Here is a 22869-nt window from a genome sequence, read left to right as displayed (position 1 = left end):
GATTCACCCATTCTGACCGGGCACCCATTTTGGTGTTGGCATCATGTTATGCTTTAGCTATTGAAAAATAGCAGATCTACAAGCTCATATCGCGCCACCGAGTGGCGCGATACGAGCTTGTAGGTCTGCTATTTTTAGAAAAATCAAAGAACGACTGACATTTTTAGAATCTGATCTCAGGTCAGAATGGGTTAATCAGACCAGTGTGTGTCCAGTGGAAACCTCATATGAATCTGATCTCAGGTCAGAATGGGTTAATCGGTAGCATAATGGGAATTGGCCATATCGGCCATAAAACTACCATATCGGCCATAAATATGCCATAATATCGTTATCGGAAAGGCCTCAAAATAATACAGATTATTTAATCCGTTTTCACCAGCAAAAAAATAAAATAAAATCTACATTTAATTTGTGTACTAATCTCATTCAGTAGTCGTTCAGTTGTGAAAACAGACACTTGGAAAAGAGTATAAAGCTATTTATGCTATTTTTTATTATTTACAATGGAGACGACTTCAGCTCAGTTTTTCTTCCAGAGTGACTTATACACGTGTGCAAGATCAGAGTAAAAGACACACACGGCTCTGGAAGGGGTGTTAAGGCAGTCTGTAGGACACATGCTCAGAAAGACAATACATATAATAATGAGGCAACACAAGAATTCAGAGTTTGGAAGTATGAGGATTTTACTCGAGTAAGGAGCCAAGACTTACATGACCTGTTCATGCATGGAAACCCCAGTCTGACTCCCAGAGTTACATATAGGATCACAGCCTTTGTAGCTTTCACTCCCACAACAGCCAGCCCCCAACATATAGCCTCAAGACGTGAGCCTATCAGTTCAACGAATGGGACAGTAACAGAGTGAAACAAACAGCACCACAGGGGTGTGACAGATGAGATCATCTCAGAGGAAATGGCTGGACCTCAATTTAGAGGAGATACTCTTTCATAAAGGGGTATTATTAAATGTTTACATCTAAATTTCTACGACAGGGGATCCAACATTATTCACAGAGTCCAGGCCGTCAGGGGACAGGCGTGGACGCGTGTCCCTGTGGACGCTGCCTATACGCCTGGCTTAAGTTACCAGGCGTATAAGTTACTCAACTACAACTGAAAGCTGCTCCGTCAAAAAATCTGTGCTTGAGTTATTCAAAGTACTCGAGTGTACTTGCTCGGCCACTTTGAGAATGAATCACCACGTTAGGCCTTTATTTTAACGACAAGCCCAGAATCAGACGGAGGCGTCCGTCCAGTGGACGAGAGGGAAGGCGACGGCAACGTGTTCCTGTGAATTCAGAACCCGGAAAAAAAGGAAAAAAAAGGCAGTCGTAATGTCGCAAGCTGCCATACATACTCTGGAGCTGTGAAGGAGAACAAAGCACACCTGTGTTCTTGTGTTTATATATGCTGACTAACAAAGTCAACAGCATTCATTTTGCCTTCTGATTCTGGAGACTCTTCTCTCTCTCTCTCTCTCTCTCTCTCTCTCTCTCTCTCTCTCCGTGCGACTAGATTAACAGGTCTGTCGTTTAACCCATTTTGGACTGAGGTCGATAAAAAACATTTTTCTGAAAAAACATGTTTCTATGTCAGTGGTGCTCAACCTTTTTCATGTCAACGAGCCCCAGAATTATCTCTATTGGGCCACGGACCCCATCTCAAAATATGTAGTTCCATGGACCCCCCCCAGGAGCCAATATTTTAGTTAAAAATGTTCGCTCTGAAATATATATTCAAAAATTTGCGCCACATTTTCACAACCTTTCAAAAATAGCAGACCTACAAGCTTGTAGGGCGCACTATGAGCTTGAAGATCTGCTATTTTTCAATAGCTAAAGTATAACATAATGCTTAAAACACCAACAGGGGTTCCCGCCCAAAATGGTTTAATGGAGAAGCCGGGCAGGCTGCGCGCTGCGGGGCTGATCAAATGCTTGCCAACATCTAGCATAGCGTGCTGCTGCTGCTGTGGAGAAGCACCATTAGTCTCTCTCTCTCTCTCTCACTCACTCACTCACACGCACGTATAGTTGACACAACTATACAACTATATACGATTTCTACAATCTTTCCCCGGTTTTTAACGCTATATCCCCTAAAAGCCTAAATCTACAAGGTCGCGGCGTGTCTCGCATCATGACACGCAACTAAAGTAAGCTATACTGGCATACCATATTCTTTCACAGCGAACGTTTTTTTAACTCAAATCTTTGCTTCTGGGCGGGTCCCTGGTACAACACTGTCATGATTTAGAAGACATTTGCATGCTCCACACACCATGACTGACGAGGACCAGGACAATAGGCCCTCACAATCATGTCTATTTATCAACTCTCTGCCATATACTTATGGGTGACACATGGCCCTCACAAGCATAGCAACACAAGTGCGCACGCACGTACGCACACGCACGCACGCGCACGTCATGAGGCCAGATTGTGTGCGCGTTTGCTCAACGGACCGTGATGAGAAAACGTGGTAAAAAATACGTAATCTGATATGCATGACTTGAGGTTCCTCTCAGATTCTTTTCCTCCTTTCTCTTTTTCCTCTTGGAAATCGCAGGTTGCATCCATAATTTACATCAGCCTCCGTCTGCTCTCGCCCTCTCCCTCTCTCTTCCTCTCCCTCTCTTCCTCTCCCTCCCTCTTCCTCTCCCTCTCCCTCTCTTCCTCTCCCTCTCTCTTCCTCTCCCTCTCTCTCTCCCTCTCTTCCTCTCCCTCTCTTCCTCTCCCTCCCTCTCCCTCTCTCTCTCCCTCTCTTCCTCCCTCTCTCCCTCTCCCTCTCTTCCTCTCCCTCTCCCTCTCTCTCCCTCTCCATCTCTCTCCTCTCCCTCTCTCTCCCTCTCTCTTCCTCTCCCTCCCTCTCCTCTCTCTTCCTCTCTCTTCCCCTCTCCCTCTCTCTTCCTCCTCTTCCTCCCCCTCTCCCTCTCTTCCTCTCCCTCTCCCTCTCTTCCTCTCCCTCTCCATCTCTCTTCCTCTCCCTCTCTCTCCCTCTCTCTTCCTCTCCCTCCCTCTCCCTCTCTCTTCCTCTCTCTTCCCCTCTCCCTCTCTCTTTCTCCTCTTCCTCCATCTCCCCCTCTCCCTCTCCCTCTCTCTCCCTCCCCCTCTCTCTCCCCCCTCTCTCTCTCTCTTTCTCTCTGCAATCTGGCTTTTGCAGCTTTTTTTGGCTCATTAACATATTGCAGAATGTGCAGATGCCACAAAAAAAAAGGAAGAAAATAAATTATTATCCACCTTCCGGGCGTGTTTTTTTAATGCTGCTTTTTGCTTTACATACTGTGGGGTTACACAAAACTGCTTTACATACTGTGGGGTTACACAAAACTGCTTTACATACTGTGGGGTTACACAAAACTGCTTTACATACTGTGGGGTTACACAAAACTACCAGCGCCGACATTTCAACACCACCAGCGGCTGGCTGGCGGGCTGCCACAAACAAAGGGAGAAAAACGCCAACGTGTTACTGTACGGTACGGTACGCGTTGTCGCGGATCTGGGGTGTGCACAGATAGACACTAGGTGGTGCTAGAGCAGGGGTTCTCAAAGTTCTTTGGCTGGGGACCCCCGGAAATGCTTCGGCCACGTCTCGCAGTTTTCGGCGGTCACCTTTATCACCTAAAACTAGGAGTATGAATAATAGGCCTTAAAACTATTTCGACTATTTTTCCACTGATGAAAACGGGATAAACAAAAAAAAACTAAGCTATATGAAAACTATAGGACAAATATATATTGACAGCAACAACAAGGGGGGGGGGGGGGGGGTGTACGTATTAGCAGACGTATGAGGACATGAGTCCTCGTCAACATTCCCTGCCTATAGGCCCCTGTTTGAAGTCGACCACAACAGAGCTCCTAACAGTGATATATATGGTGTATGGTGAGGTGACTGAGGAGTGGGTTTCCTATATGGTTTCATTGAAGAGCAACAGGCTGGTTTGCCATGCACGCAAACTCCATCTAAGGAGAGAGAGATGATGAATGATGATCATGTGAATCAGTGGTTTTCAACCAGTGATCCTTGAGGCAGTTCCAGGTGGTTCGCAGCTAAATGCTGGAGAATTGGTAATCAAATGGACCCCTTATAGAACCCCTTATACAACGAAACCAAATGGACCCGTACGTGCGGGTCCATTTGGGTTTAATTTTACGCTCTCAAAAGTGACATTATTGTTAAACATCTGCATTACTTCATTTATACAAGAAGTCTACACAATTAGAGAATGAATAGAAGAATTGTGATTTTGATCAAAGTTTGCCAAAAGCAAAGAATTACTAGAAAGAATTATTAGCAGTACTTATTCACTATGAACAGAGGGGCGTGGATTCACCATAAAAACAGTGGTGCAGTACTTATTCACTATGAACAGAGGGGCGTGGGTTCACCATAAAAACAGTGATGCAGTACTTATTCACTATGAACAGAGGGGCGTGGATTCACCATAAAAACAGTGGTGCAGTACTTATTCACTATGAACAGAGGGGCGTGGGTTCACCATAAAAACAGTGGTGCAGTACTTATTCACTATGAACAGAGGGGCGTGGGTTCACCATAAAAACAGTGGTGCAGTACTTATTCACTATGAACAGAGGGGCGTGGGTTCACCATAAAAACAGTGGTGCAGTACTTATTCACTATGAACAGAGGGGCGTGGGTTCTGCCAGCACGGTGGTTCTCAAGGTGGGGACCCCCCAGCATGGGGAACCCCACTGGAGGGTCTATGGAACAACATATTTCCAGGTGGGGTTCGGCGGCCAATTACATTTTTGAGGGTCCTTGACTGCAAAATGTTTGAGAACGACTGACATAGAAACTATAGCGTTTTCAGAAGACTGTTAGGATTTAGAAGACATTTGTAGAATCGTCCTCAGGTCTAAATGGGTTAACGGTATGTAACTCTGAGAGTAAATGGTAAATGGTGCATTTATATATAGCGCCTTTATCCAAGGTGCTTTACATAGATTGTGCATTACATTCACCCACACACACACACACACACACACACACACACACACACACACACACACACACACACACACACACACACATTAACACACCGACAGAGGAAACCACTACCGGGAGCAATTAGGGGTTCCGTTTCGACACTAACTCTGGGGTTGCCCGGGATCGAACTGGCAACCTTGCGGTTACCATCCGGCCACTACGCCTGAGCCACCGCCAACTGCAGAACCAAATAGACCCTTTACTGGTCCATTTGCCGGTTCCATTTGTGCACCCTCAGAGTTATGTGGGAATAAATGCGAAACATTGTTTGAGAACCACTGCACTCTGATATTTGACAAGCATGCAAAGCCGTTTAGCCCGGCATCCATCGTGATGCAAGAATAATGACTTTTTGCTGCTCATACAACAGATGATTTGTATTATAGAGGACTTGTTCTTTTTTTTGGTCGCACACACGCACGCACACACACGCACACGCACACACACACACACACACACACACACGGCTGGTTATTATTGTTGTTTGTTGTTGTTTTTTTTTTACTTCTACTAAATCACCATGAATGTTACAATATAAGACGAGATGGTCTGTTTTCTGTTTATGTTCTTTTAAAGAGCACTGAGTGTCCCTTACCGCAGTGTTGTGGGCAGAACACAAACAGCAGGCCATTCCATTCCCAGACATTGCAAAACACACTCTCTCTGTGTGTGTGTGTGTGTGTGTGTGTGTGTGTGTGTGTGTGTGTGTGTGTGTGTGTGTGTGTGTGTGTGTGTGTGTGTGTGTGTGTGTGTGTGTGTGTGTGTGCGTGTGCGTGCGTGGAGCGTGTCGTTATATCCAGTTAAGCTAATCCCTCTCCCTCTCTCTCTAGTGCTGAGATCACTAACACTCAGATTGCTGCTTTCACTCTAGAAGCCGTTATTTATTTGACGGTATAAAAAAGTTTATAGAACAGCATTAGCGAGCGGAGGCAGGCATCTGTTGCACGACAACAGAAGCTGACGTAAGTAAGTGCGCTGCACCAGTAGTGGTAGGAGAAGGTTTTACACACACACACACACACAATCTACAAGCCTACAACGCGTCGCAGCGTGACGCGTTGTGGGCTTGTTAGGGCATTAACCAAACGTGATTTTTGATAGTCGACTCGACTACCATCAAAATCGATTTATAGTCGATTAGTCGGCGGTAAAATATGATATTTATTCCATCCAATCAAGCATTAAAACATTGTGTTCTGAAACAGCCAGCGAGTGCAGCAAAACAGAGCCGGTGAATGCACTCAATGCAGGCCGAGTGGAATAGTACTAAGAGAGTGGCGACACCTATGGGCTATAGTTCCAAACATTGGAACTATCCCATTGAGATAGAATGAGCACTTCCGCATTCCATTGTTACAGTGGGAGTCAACGCGAGTGTCGCCACTCTTACTAGATTACGCTGAATGCCGCTCTGATTGGCCGAAATTAGCTCAGCTGTTTCAAGTCAAAGTTGCAAGTCCACAATGACTCACGGATGGACTCGTTGTGAGCTTGTAGATCTGCTATTTTTGATGCACAAGACCGTTCTACGGAGCAGCATAGCATGTTACGTTGTTCACAATGTTTGGAGACTGGAGACAGGAGCGGGGCATATAGTTATTATGGAGCGGGGAGGAGGAGAAGGAATGAACCGTGCGATGTTTTTCATACAACCCTAAATGTTCAACAACAAGTTACAACCACAGTTCCTTTGGTTTTTAGAAGGAGCTACAAGCAAGGAGGAGGTTTGCTAGCTAGCAGGCTGCCAGGCTATGAATCAGATGATCAACTACTTAACTCCATCGCGAGTCTTTTGCGACTACGTATTAGAACTATGATCGTGCGGCATAGCTGTTTGTTTTTAATAATGCCACACGCGGCACGCAGACTTTTGTTGGATAAGCATGAAGAAACATGAAATCACGGCAAGAGCTACTGTAGTTTGACTGTCACCAAACTGGATACTATTGGGCAGAGTGAGGAGGAACTCCTGCTATACTTTACTGTACCGGACGACACGTCTCCAATCTAACTTGTTGAACAACCTACAGTAATAAACTCACCAATAGTAAAAGTATTTACACACTGTAGTTGTCCCCATTGATCTTATGAGCCTATGAGGCATATCACATATGCTTTTCCCAAAGAAAAACTGTCTTGACTGCTGCTAGTGCCACCGCCGATACGCCGCCCACCACACCTACACGAGTGAGGGTGACGGCAAAACCCACGTACAGTAGGCTTGTATGATATGAAAACAATCAGCCAGGAATGGATTAGTACTGAAGTTGGCGAACTACCAACAAAACAACCGAGCTCACAGCTGCATGCCTGCATGTCTGCTGTAGAAAAAAAAAAAAAAAAAATTAACAATTAACAGTGTCGACTAGTGTTTTGCTAGTCGACTAGTCGACTATTCGATTATTATGTTAATGCCCTAGGGCTTGTAGATCAGCTATTTTCAGCATGCAACTAATTGTATAATGACTTATACTGGATCTCTTGTCCACTAGTCCCTTCCTGACATTTTAGTCTAGTTTTTATTCGTTGACGAAATTGTCAGTATATTTAGTCTTAGTTTTAGTCATCATAGCTTAGTTTTCATTTAGTCTCCATTTAGTTTTCGTCAGTGAAAAAAGGTAGTCGACGAACATTTTTCGCCTTAGTTTTAGTCGACAAAATCAACACTGACCACCACACCAACACGCATTGTAGGGCACAGGGCACTGTCATGATTCACAGTATATGTCCTTTTCTGCGTGACTCAGTGGCTCATCCACATCTACAGTACGTAAGCATATTGATATCCATGATACGATCACTAGCCACTATACTGTATCAACGAGACTGCACGACGATACGAGATAATGAATTGCATTTTATAGCGCTTTTCCAAGTGCTCAAAGCGCTTTACAATGGTTCATTCATTCATACATTGGGCGGTGAAGCGGCGAACAGTCGACGCCAGCGTCCTCACTTCCGCCCAAGATGCATGTATTGTTCCATTTCCTTCTGTTCTTATATCCTCATCTCCATATCTGCTAGGCACGTCAAATATCCGCTGTTCATACTGTATATATTTCTCTGCGTGTGTCTAATGCACTAGAATGTATGTGCAATGCGGCCTGGTGTTGACATGATGTTCTCTGATGATCCTCACCCAGCACCTCCCTTTAGTTTAGATGGAGACTCTTAGTCAACTAAAATCACAACACGCACCACCAAGGGTTAATCCGCCCCCCCTGACCACTTGTACAGGGCAGACAGACAGACAGACAGACAGACGTTGACTAAAAGAATTGTTTATTTTCTCTTACCAGTGGATGAGGAGGAGGAGGGTCCTGTGTTTCCTATTGGGTAAACAGTGGATCCTCACAGGCCTCAATCACAGGCGGGTCTGAAGAGAGAGAGGAGAGAGCACTGTAACAATCGCCCTGTATGCGTTAGGGAAAATCATTAACAACGGGATCGTAGGGTTATAGTTTATGTATTCATATAGAGATGCCACAAAAGGTAACTGACAAAATAAAACGGTTCTTAATGAAACAATGCACTTGGCACAGTGCGTCTGTCCCTGTCTCTCCCTCTACAAAAATAAAGGAAATAAACAGGCAAACAGACTGGAATCAACAAACAATATCCATCCATCCATCCATCTTCAACCGCTTATCCGTAGTCGGGTCGCGGGGGCAACAGCTCCACCCGAGTGCTCCAGACTTCCCTCTCCAGAGCAACATCAGTGACCTCCTCCTGGGGGATTCCAAGACGTTCCAAGGCCAGTGAGTCAATGTATTTCCGCCAACTGCGCCTTGGTCTGCTACCCGGGGTCTCATATTCTCTTTCAAAACCCCTCCCGCCCCAAACAAGTCCCGATGCTCTCTGTAGCATTTTGCGTTACAAAGTCTGCTCCAAACAATAAACAATCCCCCCAAAGTCAACGGTGCTAAACCGCACTCAGTGTTGATAAATAGGAACTATACTGTATCTTCAACTCATTTATTTCTGCCTTTGAAACTCCCATGTTAACACATTAGCATTCTGCTAGACGATGGCCTTTTTTCCTCAAAGATGTCTGGCTTTTATTTTTGGGTGTATAAGCATTAGAGGTGGACAGAGTACTCAACATCAGTACTCAAGTCAAAGTATAGCTATAGATACTAGACCTGAAGATATACAAGCTTGTAGATCTGCTATTTCTGGAGAAAACAAAACATGATAATGTTGTGCGAATGTGTGCGTGAGTATATATATATATATAATATATATGTGTGTGTGTGTGTGTGTGTGAGATATAGCTTGGTAAGACATGGAAACTATGGAAACTAGATACGCAGAAATTACAAGACAGACAAGACAGACACGGTCTGACTGACTGTGACGTCAACTTACAAGTGAGATGCTCTACTTTCTGTAATATCAATGCATTGCTCTGTTGAAAATAATCAATACTAATGACAAAATACCAGATCTACAAGATCACAACGTGTTTTGCGAGATTAAGTACAGATGCTGTACGCACAGTACACAATGTACGTGAATACAGTCCTCGAGTAAATGTACTTAATCAAAGTTCACCACTGCTGTTAATGCACTACTTAGCAGCAAGTACTGCATCTTTATTAACTGCTTTATTATTTCTGGGTTTTTGGGAACTCCCTTGTTAATACATTAGCATTCTGCTAGACTAGTCTTTTTTCCCCCCCACAAAGATGTCTGGCTTTCATTTTTCCGTACACATCCTGCAAGCATGCATACAGTAGGAGGCAGAGGGGAGAAAACGACTGGAGAGATCTGCACAGTGCTGTACAGATTGCCCCACATTTTAATTACTGTTAACGCCAGCACTAGCTAGCTAAAGACGCCTGTATGATTTATTCATGCCCCCCCCCTCACCACCACCAACCGACCATATTTGAGTCAAATTAAATTAGTCATATGGGTTTAATTAACTAAATGTGATCAGATATTGTAATTTCACACTTGGATATGGGGGATACAGAGTGGTGGTGCTTGAACACAAAGGAACATGGCGGAGCGGTGTTCATTAGCGGGGCCCTCGTGTGCTTTTCATTCCTACGGCGGGCGTTTTAGCAACAGCGCTCGCGGTGATCGCTGCAGATCACCACCAGATATTGCGGCGAGAAACAAGCAGCCAGGTCTATGAATTGAAAACAAGCCCAAAAGAAGCGACGTGTATATATACTAGGTTAGATGAGCATCAGACATTTGTCACATTGTGACGCATAGTGAGCTTGTAGATCGGTTATTTTCAAATGATGTATGTTTTGTGATAACAATTCAAAACTACAAAGTAACTAGTAACTAAAGTTACTGCACTCCCTGCGGGGGTGTGGAATGTGTGTGTCGAATTTGAAGTCCGTGGGGCAAACGGTTCTCGAGTTACATGCATTACAACCGTACACACACGCACACAGAGACGTGGCACATTTATAGCAGGATAATAATAATTATTATTATTATTCGCTGTTCCTAGATATCATTGAACCAGAGCAAACAGAACTTTCCAACTCTCTCCTCTCATATTTTCCGGGGAGCGGCCGGCCGGTGCACACACAGCTCATTACCGTTATATTGCGAGGCCACGGAACTCCAGTAATGAAAGGAAATGTAGATTTTTGTCAAGTTCAAGTTTGAACCATTATTGTCCCAGAAAATGAATTTCCAGACTTTGCTTCAATGACACCCCCAAATCATAGTAAGATTGTGAATAACAAAGAGCTTATATATACAGGAACAAATGCTGTGACAAAGTGGATATAGATAGATGCAGCATAAAAACAAAATAAATCCAACCTCATGAGTGTATTTGTTAAATTTTTTCAACCCTTTATTATTATATCCCGGGGAGATTCGCTGAGCATGAAGGCTGTTGTTCAGCAACGCCCCGCTTAACAATCACACACACATTAAAACCATGGGAACTGCCCAGTACGACTACGGAATACTGGCTGGCCACTGACCAGCTCGTTGGCACCGGCCGTCCGCCCCGAGACTGGGAGGTACGGCACGGTGCGGGGGTTCGATTCCCCGGCCAGGTCGTATGGCCAAAGACCAGTGATGGAAAACGTTACGTTACTCAAGTTCTTCGCTTGAGCAAAAATATCAATAGTGCCACGTAGAAGTACTCTGTTACAAGGCCATTCTGATTCTGACTTGTTTGTGCGGGACACAGATGGTCCACTTTCGGGACTGTCCCGTGAGATGTGGGCCAGGTGGTCCACCCTACATGGCTCGGCAAAGCTTACTTACTGACCAGCTTTCCACCGGAGCGGTGGATCGGGGGTTCCGTGCATTGCTCAAAGGGCAACTTCCATCAGTGTTGTGGGAGGGGTGAGTGTTGGTCGTTCACCTCCGCGCCAAGATGTATTTTCCTGCCCGGCCCGTGGAATCGAAACCCGGGAACTTGGCACAGCCCTCAACATCCACATAATTCTGCAGCAGATATGGGGTTCTAGTCTGGCCCAGTCTGGCCTGGGTTTCACTCTTCAACAACAGATATCTCATCTGCCCCGGGTATTTTCAAAGCCTGTTCAGTCGACTCCCGGGCCAGTCACAATATAAACGCAATACTGTAACACAAGGATTAATACACCCCACGGAAATATTCCGTCAGGGTTACCGCTAAATAAATAAGACGAAGAAAAACCAAACGATAAGGCCGACCCACGGTTATGAAACATTAAGCGTTGTGTGTGGCATGCTTTATCCCTGTCCCTCTCTCTCTCTCTCTCTCTCTCTCAGTGAGAGGAAATATGGCCGCCAAGCGAGTGAGCGAGCGAGCGCGGCGTCTCTGTGGAACAGGCGGTCACAGCGCCTCGTGACACGGGCAGAATTATCAGAGAGGAAAACAAATGGAAGCACTGATTCACTGCTTGTTTATTTACGGCCCTCTCAGGAGGAGAAATAAATTCCCCTGTTTATGCTTTGTTTCCCCACCACGGCACAACCACACACACACACACACACACACACACACACACACACACACACACACACGCACACACACACACGCACACGCACGCATGCTCGAGCACCGGGGCTTATTACAATACTTGTGAGGACGTCGCAAACCTTTTAGGAGGATGCCCATTGTTTTTAAGAATGCCAATTTTACTACTTGTGGCAATTTCAGACGTTTTAACTGAGGGCGAAAATAGCAGGCATTGCGTTGTGCGCAACCAAGTATAAAACCAGGAATACAACCCAAAAGCTAACCTCTAAATGTCTAAAGCTAAGCGCCAACCACAACCTCAATCTTCTTTTCTAATTCATTGTAAGCCATACCCTAACATATTTTTTTAATTTTTCAACCATAAAACAAACAAGTCTCCAGGAAACACAAGGTCTTATTTCTTTAAAAAAAAGTCTACCACACTTGCGGGAACATAAATGTATCTGTCAGGTGGAAACCTCACATGTCCAAAACCGTTTTCAGGACGCAAATTCATAAATAGCAAAAAGTAGCAGATCTACAAGCTCAAAATGTGTCGCTTTGTGCCGCGTTTCAACTTTCAAGCTTGTGGATCTGCTACTTGTGATGCCTTTGTGTGACGCTCTGGTGTGATCAAGGTCATTTACGGAGAAAAAAACAAAAACAAGTTAAAATATGGAGATAAGAGGTTTCTGCCCAACAGCAACATCATGACCCTCACAAAGATAGTAATACAAGTAGACGCATGCACGCACGCACGCACGCAAGTGTTACATCTGGATTCATCTCCATTGGGCGTTATCACAGATGTCATTAAACGTAGCAGAAGGCGAGATTTCCACGCAGGAGAGAGGCTGCCATCTGAATAATTTATTCAAGGCAGCAGCATCCATCCATCCTCTCTCTCTTTCTGTGTGTCTCTCTCTCTCTCTCTCTCTCTCGGTGTGTCTCTCTGTCCCTCTCTCAGCACACAGGGATTTCTTCCTTTCACGTTTACAATCTCTTCCTCCCCATGTTCAAACGGCGAGAGCACATTTGTTGTGATTGGCACGTGACGGAAGGTCAACGTCGTACAGCCTCAATTACAGGTATTATACGTGGTTTGCGTGTGTGTGTGGGGGGGGCAGCGCTGGGGGCAATTAACCGAAAATATATGTCGGAACTCATATTTAGAGCTAATAAGCGACTTTATCTCGATCGTCTAGGATGTTAATCGAATAATCAATCATCTGTTTGTTTAAGCAACAACAAAATATTATCTCTACAGTAGCCTACGCCAACGTCATCCGGGGAGAGAGTGAGAGAGAGAGAGAGAGAGAGAGAGAGAGAGAGAGAGAGAGAGAGAGAGAGAGAGAGAGAGCGAGAGAGAGAGAGAGAGAGAGAGAGAGAGAGAGAGAGAGAGGAACAAAGAAATAAAGACGTAAATAAGAAGAGTGATTTCTTTGGCAGCAAATGTTCTCCTCCAAGGAGCTCGTTGTTGGCCCGAGGCAGCAGAAACCAATGATGCACGCATTCAGTGTATTCATTCATTCACTCATTCAGTGTGTTCATTCATTCATTCACTCATCCAGTGTGTTCGTTAGGTCCCGTATGTTTGTTATTGGTGGTTGATGGTTTCATATATGCAACCCACCACAGTAATACAGCTCACTGTGTTATGATGAAACCCACTCTTCCTCCCTCTCCCCCTCCCCCTCTCTCTCCCCCCCACCCCAAAGCAACAGAGGTGAGTTTAACCATGCGTTAAAACCGGGAAAGTGGCATTTTAGATTTTAGCTACATTGATGGTCAAAGTGGGGTCTGTGGACCTACAGGGGTCCACCGTGGACCTGTGAGGGTCCAGGTCCCCAGCAGACCTGCAGGGTTTTTTTTATTGATTGATTGAAATATGTATTAACAGTTTGCAGAATTACAGTACATTTCAAGCACAAACTCAATACAAAGACTGTTAACTGTGAGTGGACGACCCAATAAAGCATTACACTTGTTTACAAGAGGGTCCCTCAGCGGACCTGCGGGGGTCCCCAGCTGAAGTAGCCTAGTTAGTGTGGTTGCCCAGACTCTAGTAATTGTAAAACTTTATTATTTTTATTAGTGTGGTTGCCCGAATGGGCAACCAGACTCTTGTAATTGTGACACTTTATTAGTGTGGTTGCCCTGAGGGCAACCATACTATTCCTTTACTGCCCTTTTATTATTATTATTAGTGTGGTTGCCCTGAGGGCAACCATACTATTGCTTTTGTGACCTTTTATTTATTATACTAGATAAACTTTATTTTGCCGCGTTATACCTCCCACAGTTTTTGTACGCACTCAAGCCATATGTCAAAACGACGGGCTACATCGGGAATCGTGTGCTCATATTTTGCTAAGACATTTGTTGGATAGTTTAATTGATATGAATTAATTAGTGCATTAAATTTCCCCATAGACATGAATGGGAAAATGCAAAAACGAAGATTCAAAAAAGAGATTCATAATAATTACTAAAATTAATTACCTTATAAGTATATCGGTCGGCCTCATGGTGGCGCTATAACAGCCAACTTTACATTTTTGGCTATAACTCTTGAACCGTAGGTCGTAAAATCAAAATGTTTTTTTCCATGGATTCCTTGGGTCATGACGCATCTCCCCATATAGGCCACGCCCATTTCCGTCTAGAACGAATTTGCAGAAAATTTGCATTTTCTTCAAAACACACTTTTTGCTCCTCCTCCTACAGATTTTGTCCAAATCTCACAGAAATCGGTACACATGATCTCGGGATCTATCCGATGAAAACAGCACAGTCAGAATTTCGATATTCCATATCGTTCGTCCGTAATCAGCTTCCAAAGTTAGTGGGAGGGGCCTATTTTACAAAGAATTGCACAAATCACGAACGGAAAGTCCAATCCTCCCCAAATTTGAATCACATGTTTAGGATGGCCTAATCAACACAGAGCCAAAAGCTCTTCCATTTCCATCCATAGGGGGCGCTACAATTGCAAAAACAATTACCCGTTTGTTGCAAAAACACGATTTTGGGGGGGAAATCCCCTTTGAATGACTTACGCATGATCACAAAGGGTGACTTGACATTGTAATTGGCTGGCAAAATTACTGGGAGGGGCCTATACCCCTTTGTTGCAAAAACATGATTTTGGGGGGGAAATCCTCTTTGAATGACTTATGCATGATCACAAAGGATGACTTGACATTGTAATTGGCTGGTATAATTACTGGGAGGGGCCTATATCAGCCAACCTATCCGATTTCAACAGCACAGTCAGAATTTAGATCTTCTGTATCGTTCGGTCGTAATCGTCTTCCCAAGTTAGTGGGAGGGGCCTATTTTACAAAAAACGCCACAATTCACACACGGAATGTCCGATCCATCCCAAATTTGAATCACATGTCGAGGGTGGTTTCATCTAACCTGACGCTGCCAGATCCAAGAAGCTTGCTACACAAATTTGTTTCACAGCTTATTGGGATCTGGGATCGCGGAAGCAAATTCGATGACGGGGCTGTTCCTTTTTTTCAAGATACTTGGTAGATGATTGGATGGGACCGTCTGTCTATCACCGTGTGGGCGTGCAAACACAACCAATCATATTGACGTGTCTATATAGCTTCACGTCCGGTTTCGCACATATCCCGCCCTTAGCTCACACTGATTGGTCCGGTACGGAACGGATTTTTGTCAGCTCAACTGCCTGAGAGATCCCAGATGATTGCTGTGTTGGGGAACATGGTTACCCAATACCGCCCTCATCTGGCAGCGTCAGGTTAGGTTTCATCAACGCAGAGCCAAAAGCAATTCCATTTTCGACGGATGCGATGTGGGCAACCACACTTTGCAATTTCCCAGAATTGCCTCTTTCTAGTTATTATACTTCCATTTAGTCTTTAGTTTGACTCTTTATACCTCCAACACTGTACGCTGTACGCACTTGAGCCATATGTCAAATTGACCGGAAAAATCGGGAATCGTGTGCTTGTATTTTGTTAAGAGAAATGTTGTATAGTTTAATTGATATGAATTTATTAGTGAATTAAATTTCCCCATTGACATGAATGGGAAAAGGCAAGAATTCACATTCAAGTATTTTTTCCTCTGAGACTGTGAGGACTATAGTTACAAAACTTGGAGGAAAAATTCATAATTATCACTAAAATGTATTAAAATTATAATTTTATAGGTCAGCCTCATGGCGGCGCTATAACAGCCCACTTTACCTTTTGGCTTATAACTCTTGAACCGAAATAATTTTTTCCCTGGATTCCTTCGGTCATGACGCATCACCCCATATAGGCCACGCCCATTTCCGCCATGATAGATTTTCCGCCATTTTGAATTTTGTCCAAAACACACAGAAATCGGCACACATGATCTCTGGACCTATCCGATTAAAACACCAACTGCAGAATTTTGGTAGTGCGTATCGTTCGGCCGTAATCGTCTTCCGAAGTTAGTAGAAGGGGCCTATATCACAAAAAATGCCATAAATCACGAACGGAATGTCCAATCCATCCCAAACTTGAATCACATGTCCGGGGTGGTTCAATCAACCAAGTTCTAAAAGCAATTCCATTTTCATCCATAGGGGGCGCCGCAAATGCGAGAAATGTAACCGTTTGTCGCAAAAACATGAATTTCGGGGGTTAAATTCCCTCCGAATTACTTACGCATGATCACAGGGGTGACGCGACATTGTAATTGGCTGGCAATATTAGTGGGAGGGGCATATGTAAGCCACTGCGGCAACCACACTCTGCAATTTTTTTTAATTGCGAATTTTCTAGTTAATACATGCATCACAATCTTTTTAACCACTTGCTTGAACCATATTTTATGCTTTGGACATTCACAAATGGCAGATATACAAGCTGCTTGTATTATCGTACCTATCTATCTTATTTTTTATTTTTTTTAAGCAAAACATTTTTAATTCAAATCTTTGCTTCTGGGCATCCCTGGCTGGAACACAGTATTTTGAGATGGCGTTCCGTGTCCAAATACATACTTTTGTTTCCGAAAATTACGATATTTTTTTCATTTTTAGAATGGGTCTCAGGTCTTAAGGGCTTAAAACGGCCCGCTGTGCCCAGAGTAGGAGTGTGGTATTCTGGCTGCGTCTCAGTGGAACACTGGATGAACAGGTTATGTGAGGATAGACTCTCTCTACTCCACTGGTGTGTCACTGCATGCCTCACTCAGTCACGGCCGCGCTGCTGATTTGGACAGCAACATTCTGATGCAGCTTTAGTCAGTCTTTTGATTCAAATTCCTTTTAGTTTTTTGTATTTTAGTTACCTGAAGAAATGTTTTAGTTTTGGTCTAGTTTTCTTCGATTCGATATCATAAGTTTAGTAGACTATAAATCTACAGTTGATTTTGTCAACAAAAAAAAGGTATTATCTCGTCAATGGCAGTGAAAAAGACAAAAATGTCTCGATGTGTCTTGACTCGATGGCTGATGATGACGTCAGCCCGGGCCACGGACATCTTCTGCTGCCACCATTCTGGCTGACACTTTGTCGCTGTCAGACAGAATTATTATTATTATTCATATTATTTTAACTTTGATGTTTTTCCGTAAATTAACCGCCCTCTACTTGATCGTCCTACGGCGTCACACAAAAGCCTCAAAAGTAGCAGATCAGCAAGCTTTAAGCTGCCATAAACAGACATGTTTTGATGCTTTTTTCTAATTACAATCCTGAAAAGTTACGGTTTTGGACATATGTGACAAACTGAGGGACTGCCATTGGATTTTTTTTATTTCCGTTTCTTCATGAAATAAAGGGAATCATACCTTCAAATAGATATTGCAGGTTGTTCAGTTTGACCCACCGGAGATATGGCTTATAGAGTAATGTCTTGCAGAAAACAGCGAGTTGAGAAAACAGGCTTGAAAGGTTCACTTCTGTGGTCTCTAACGTTACACCTAGCTACATGTTTAAGCATTTATTTCATATTTACATGTCGATTTCAGCTCTGATATTTATTTCAGACATGTGAAGTATGTGAAGAGGCTGCCTGTGCTATACTCATTTTGGATAAAAATGGCAGCCCCTCAGTCTCAGGTCACATATGAGGTTTCCTCCTGACAGAGACAGAAGCACTGCAGTTAAAGCCAAGCTATAATTGGCAGCCTGGGGGTTATGAAATAAACAAATTGTATTTGTCTGTCAAATGTCACCGTCCCGAGCACCAAGTGTGTTGCCTTCCTTGTCGGCAGTGGTGGAAGAAAGTACTTGCATGTTTTACTTATAGGTAACAGTATCAATAATGCAATGTAGAAATATACTCTGTTACATGTAAGTAAGTACAAAAGTATTGGTATATGAAAATGTACTTAAAGCACCAAAAGGAGAAAATCATAAAACTCATTATGCAGAATGTCCCATTTAAACTTTTTAGCTGATCTACAAGTTCACAGTGTGCTGCATCGTGACGCATTGTGAGCTTGTACATCGGCTATTTTCAAATGGCCAAATATGTACATACAAGTGGTTAATGTGTTGTTATAATAATAAGTAAAAATACAATATTTGCCTCTGAGAGTAGAAGTAAAACTATTGGAAATTGGAAATACTGAAGTAAATTAAAAATACCTAAAAATTGTACTTAAATACAGTACTTAAGTAAATGTACTTAGTTACTTTACACCGCTGCTTGGCGGTGTAGATAAAACTGGTAAAAATAAAACTACACTCCATGACATCATCTCTCTCACAACCATCTTTTCTGGCCAAAAGAAACTAACAAACAGGTGTTTGTAATCAAAGTGCCGCCCTGGAAACACAGCAGGGTGACTCCGACAGAGTCCTTGTCGGTCGCTATAGTATTATCGCCCCCGGCGTAAACACCACCACGTCATGGATGGAAGAGGACGTTATCCAAAGGAACCCTGGAAACAACCACCTGTGTGTCATTTTACATTTTAGTGTTGGCTATTCAAAAAACAGCAGATCCACAACAAGCTTGTACATGTGCTATTTCTGAACATTAAATGTTTCATGTTTTCATTTAAAGCGTATTTACGTAAGCGTGTTCCCGTGAATTTGTTGTGCGCGTGCTCGTTTCGTGACCTGAATTCAGTTTAGCTTTTTTTTGTATGCTTGCGTTGTCGCGCCCCTCTTGAGCAGACCTGTGGCAGACCTCTCATTGGTCCAGACAACAATGTGTGTGTTCCTCACTTCCCGTTTGAAAGGCCCTTTACATTCACACACACATTCATACAGCTTTCCATATATTGTGCATTACGTTCACCCATTCACAGTCACACACACACACATACCGATGGTGGAGAAAACCATGGAAGGCACTAACCTGCACATCGGGCCACTCTATACCCCTGAGCCACTATCGCCCCATAGATAGAGCCCCATAGACTATAGCGGTGAGGAACGGGGGGGGGGGGGGGGGTGTTAACCTAGTGACAGAGTGGAGAAGGCTTCAAGACAGCTGCTGGAGCTGTTTCTCTCTCTCTGTCACACGCACACACTCTCTCTCTCTCTGTCACAGTGTCACAGTGCCACACGCACACTCTGTGTCTCTCTCTCTCTCTGCCTCGCTCCTTTTTAGCCAATGACAGCAGGCAGCCAGTGATGACATAGTGTCTCTGGTAAGCCAGCGGGCCAGCCGCTAAGCAGACAGAAATATCCGCTCTGACTGACTGACGGACGGACAGACAGGTCAGCCCGCCACACCACAACACGCGTGTGTGCGTGAGGCTGTCAAGAAGCTGGCTGTTCCCTTCTTGTTCGATTCTACTTGCCCTGACTGATGGACAAAAATGTACAATTTCATCATAGTAAATGCGATCTGCGGTCGCAATAAGACACTAAACAGGATTATTATTTCATGTCAACATTAAAGCACAACTATCAGAAGATGTAACCCAGGCAAAGTCACTTGCGTCACTCTGCAAGTAGTGCATAATAGTCACCTATACTCGGCTATGGACACGTGACGGAGGCACCCATGGATGGCACCCATAGTCTTGAGAAGAAATGCTGCCCTCTGTCCCAAAGTGACCGCAAAAAAGCTTCATACCCCGTATAGCATGTATATAACGATGCAATGCGACACATAGCTGTTTACAAAATGCTGTACCCCCTCCAACTGTATATACTTTCCCCCATTTTCAACAGTTTGCATTTTTGACACTTGCTGTGGCAATGTAAACGTATGTTTATCTAATGCCAATAAAGCTCCTTTGAATTGAAATAGAAAATTGGATGCCTGTTTTCTCCCCCTTCGGTATAGATATGTTCGACATGGAAAACACAAGCGTCGCTATAGGTGTGATGTAAACACTAAGTTCTGTACATTCAGTTATATGGCCTGTAGTACAGTGGGTAATACATTCAGTTCTATGGCCTGTAGTACAGTGGGTAGTACATTCAGTTCTATGGCCTGTAGTACAGTGGGTAGTACATTCAGTTCTATGGCCTGTAGTACAGTGGGTAGTACATTCAGTTCTATGGCCTGTAGTACAGTGGGTAGTACATTCAGTTCTATGGCCTGTAGTACAGTAAGTGCTGTTTCTTGCATTCTCTCATTCGTTCCTGCTATTTTCACCCATTCTCACGCAAAGACCTTTCTCTCCCACCCCTCCCTCTCTCTCTCTCTCTCTGTCGCCGTGCGTGTCTCTCTTCCACAGCCGTTGTCAATTAGCAGGGTCAGGGGGCGATGGAGGGAGAGAACAGCACAGGGCTCTGGTATGATCTGGGGCCGCAGCCCATGCGAAAATGAGGAACCACTGCTGCTTCTGCACTGTTTGAATTAACCAGACAGTGGCCTTGTGGTTAGAGTGTCCGCCCTGATACTGGGAGGTCGGGCGTTCGATCCCCGGCCGGGTCATACCAAAGACTGTAAAAAATGGGACCCAATTAGGGCCTCCCTGCTTGGCACTCAGCATCAATGGGTTGGATTGGGGGGTCAAATCAACTAATCAAATGATTCCCGAGCGCAGCACGGCTGCAGCTCAACGCTACTTGACTGCGGCTCACCGCTCCAACAGATGGGTCAAATGCGGAGAACAAATTTCACTGCGGTGACGTGTGTAACAAATCGTACGACTTTGACTTTGAATCAGCAGCGTACTGAGGAACCACTGCTACAGTTTCATTTAGTCGTAGCTGAAATGCTGGAAATAGCCGATCTCCAAGTTCACGCATCGCAGCATCGTGTAGATCTGCTATTTTCAGAGCATAAAATGACTTGTCTTTTAAGCCCAAACGAACACCAATGATGTGTTGATTCCAGACGCAACCGTTCGTCGCAGTGGTCTGACATGTCCCGTCGCACGTCTTCGCATGTCGTTGCATTGCGTCACAAGTGATTCAATTCAAAGGTGCTTTATTGGCACCCGTCCGACTTTGTGTGTGTGTCTGGTGTGTTTGTGTGTGTGTGTGTGTGTGTAGTGTGTTTGTGCGTGTGTGTGTCTGGTGTGTTTGTGCGTGTGTGTGTGTGTGTGTCTGGTACGTTTGTGCGAAATGTGCGTGCATGTCGCTTTACGTCAAGTCGCAAAAACACTTGTTGCCGCGGAAACCCAGTGGTTTTCTCTATGTCGCAAAAATCATTTGCTGTGGAAACATTCATTGCAGCTTGGCGCACCACAGCGCTTCAGGTTGGTGGTTTGTGCTGTCGCAGGTACAGCAGATACAGTAGGTACAGTAGATACAGTAGGTACAGTAGGTACAAGGAGTTGAATGGCCAATCATTGGTTCTACTGCATCTCTCCTCCACTAGTCCCTCCGTAACATTTTAGTCTAGTTTTTATTTGTTGACAAAATTGTCAATATATTTAGTCTTAGTGGAGTAGTGTGGTACTGTAGTGTATTCTTACAGCTACAGTATACTGCTTTGCTGTCGCACACACTGTGTGTGTGTGTGTGTGTGTGTGTGTGTGCACGCATGCATGCCTGTGCAGTGTGCACACATAAATCCACCCTGTGTCAACAGGTTGTCCTGCTGACAGGACGTGTGTGCGTGCGTGCGTGTATGCTGACACAGGACGTGTGACCCCTTCCTTCTAATTTTGGACTTGGTCTCTGTAGGCTGGAAACCTCGTATGTTTAAAAAGAAATTGCTTATTTTCAGATCTGCTATTTTCACTAGCCTGCTTCATGTGACTTTTAACTTGTTACATGATTCACATGCGCTCTTGCGCGACGAAGTAGGACATTAATTTAGGACAAAACACGATAAAGGAAAAGAAAAGAAATTGAATGATGATGAAGATACAAGGTTTCTTTGTGAATGTCGTGAACAGGGCTGTGAATGAATGTCTCTGCTCAGGGTGAGAACCACCACACTGGATCTGATACCAAACACACACTGGATCTGATACCAAACACACACTGGATCTGATACCAAACACACACTGGATCTGATACCAAACACACACTGGATCATCACTAAACCACCACACTGGATCTGATACCAAACACACACTGGATCTGATACCAAACACACACTGGATCTGATACCAAACACACACTGGATCTGATACCAAACACACACTGGATCTGATACCAAACACACACTGGATCTGATACCAAACACACACTGGATCTGATACCAAACACACACTGGATCTGATACCAAACACATACTGGATCTGATACCAAACACACACTGGATCTGATACCAAACACACACTGGATCATCACTGAACCACCACACTGGATCTGATACCAAACACACACTGGATCTGATACCAAACACACACTGGATCATCACTGAACCACCACACTGGATCTGATACCAAACACACACTGGATCATCACTGAACCACCACACTGGATCTGATACCAAACACACACTGGATCTGATACCAAACACACACTGGATCTGATACCAAACACACACTTCCATGTCGGTTCATATCCTCGCTGTCAGGCAGAAACCTCTTA

The 22869-nt window shown here is 44.2% G+C and overlaps 1 protein-coding gene across 1 annotated transcript in view; it reads right to left on the bottom strand.

Annotated features, from left to right (window-relative positions):
• zmiz1a (zinc finger, MIZ-type containing 1a) overlaps positions 1 to 22869 on the bottom strand; it is a 181288-nt gene that overhangs the window by 138127 nt on the left and 20292 nt on the right. Inside the window, exon 2 of the mRNA XM_083774390.1 lies at positions 8316 to 8395. The gene's annotated coding sequence lies outside the window, so the exon portion shown is untranslated. The remainder of the gene's footprint in view (positions 1 to 8315; positions 8396 to 22869) is intronic.

This window comes from Protomyctophum parallelum (assembly GCF_964188405.1).
Source record: "Protomyctophum parallelum genome assembly, chromosome: 10".
Lineage (NCBI taxonomy): Eukaryota > Metazoa > Chordata > Actinopteri > Myctophiformes > Myctophidae > Protomyctophum > Protomyctophum parallelum.
This window is presented reverse-complemented; position numbering and strand designations above follow the sequence as displayed.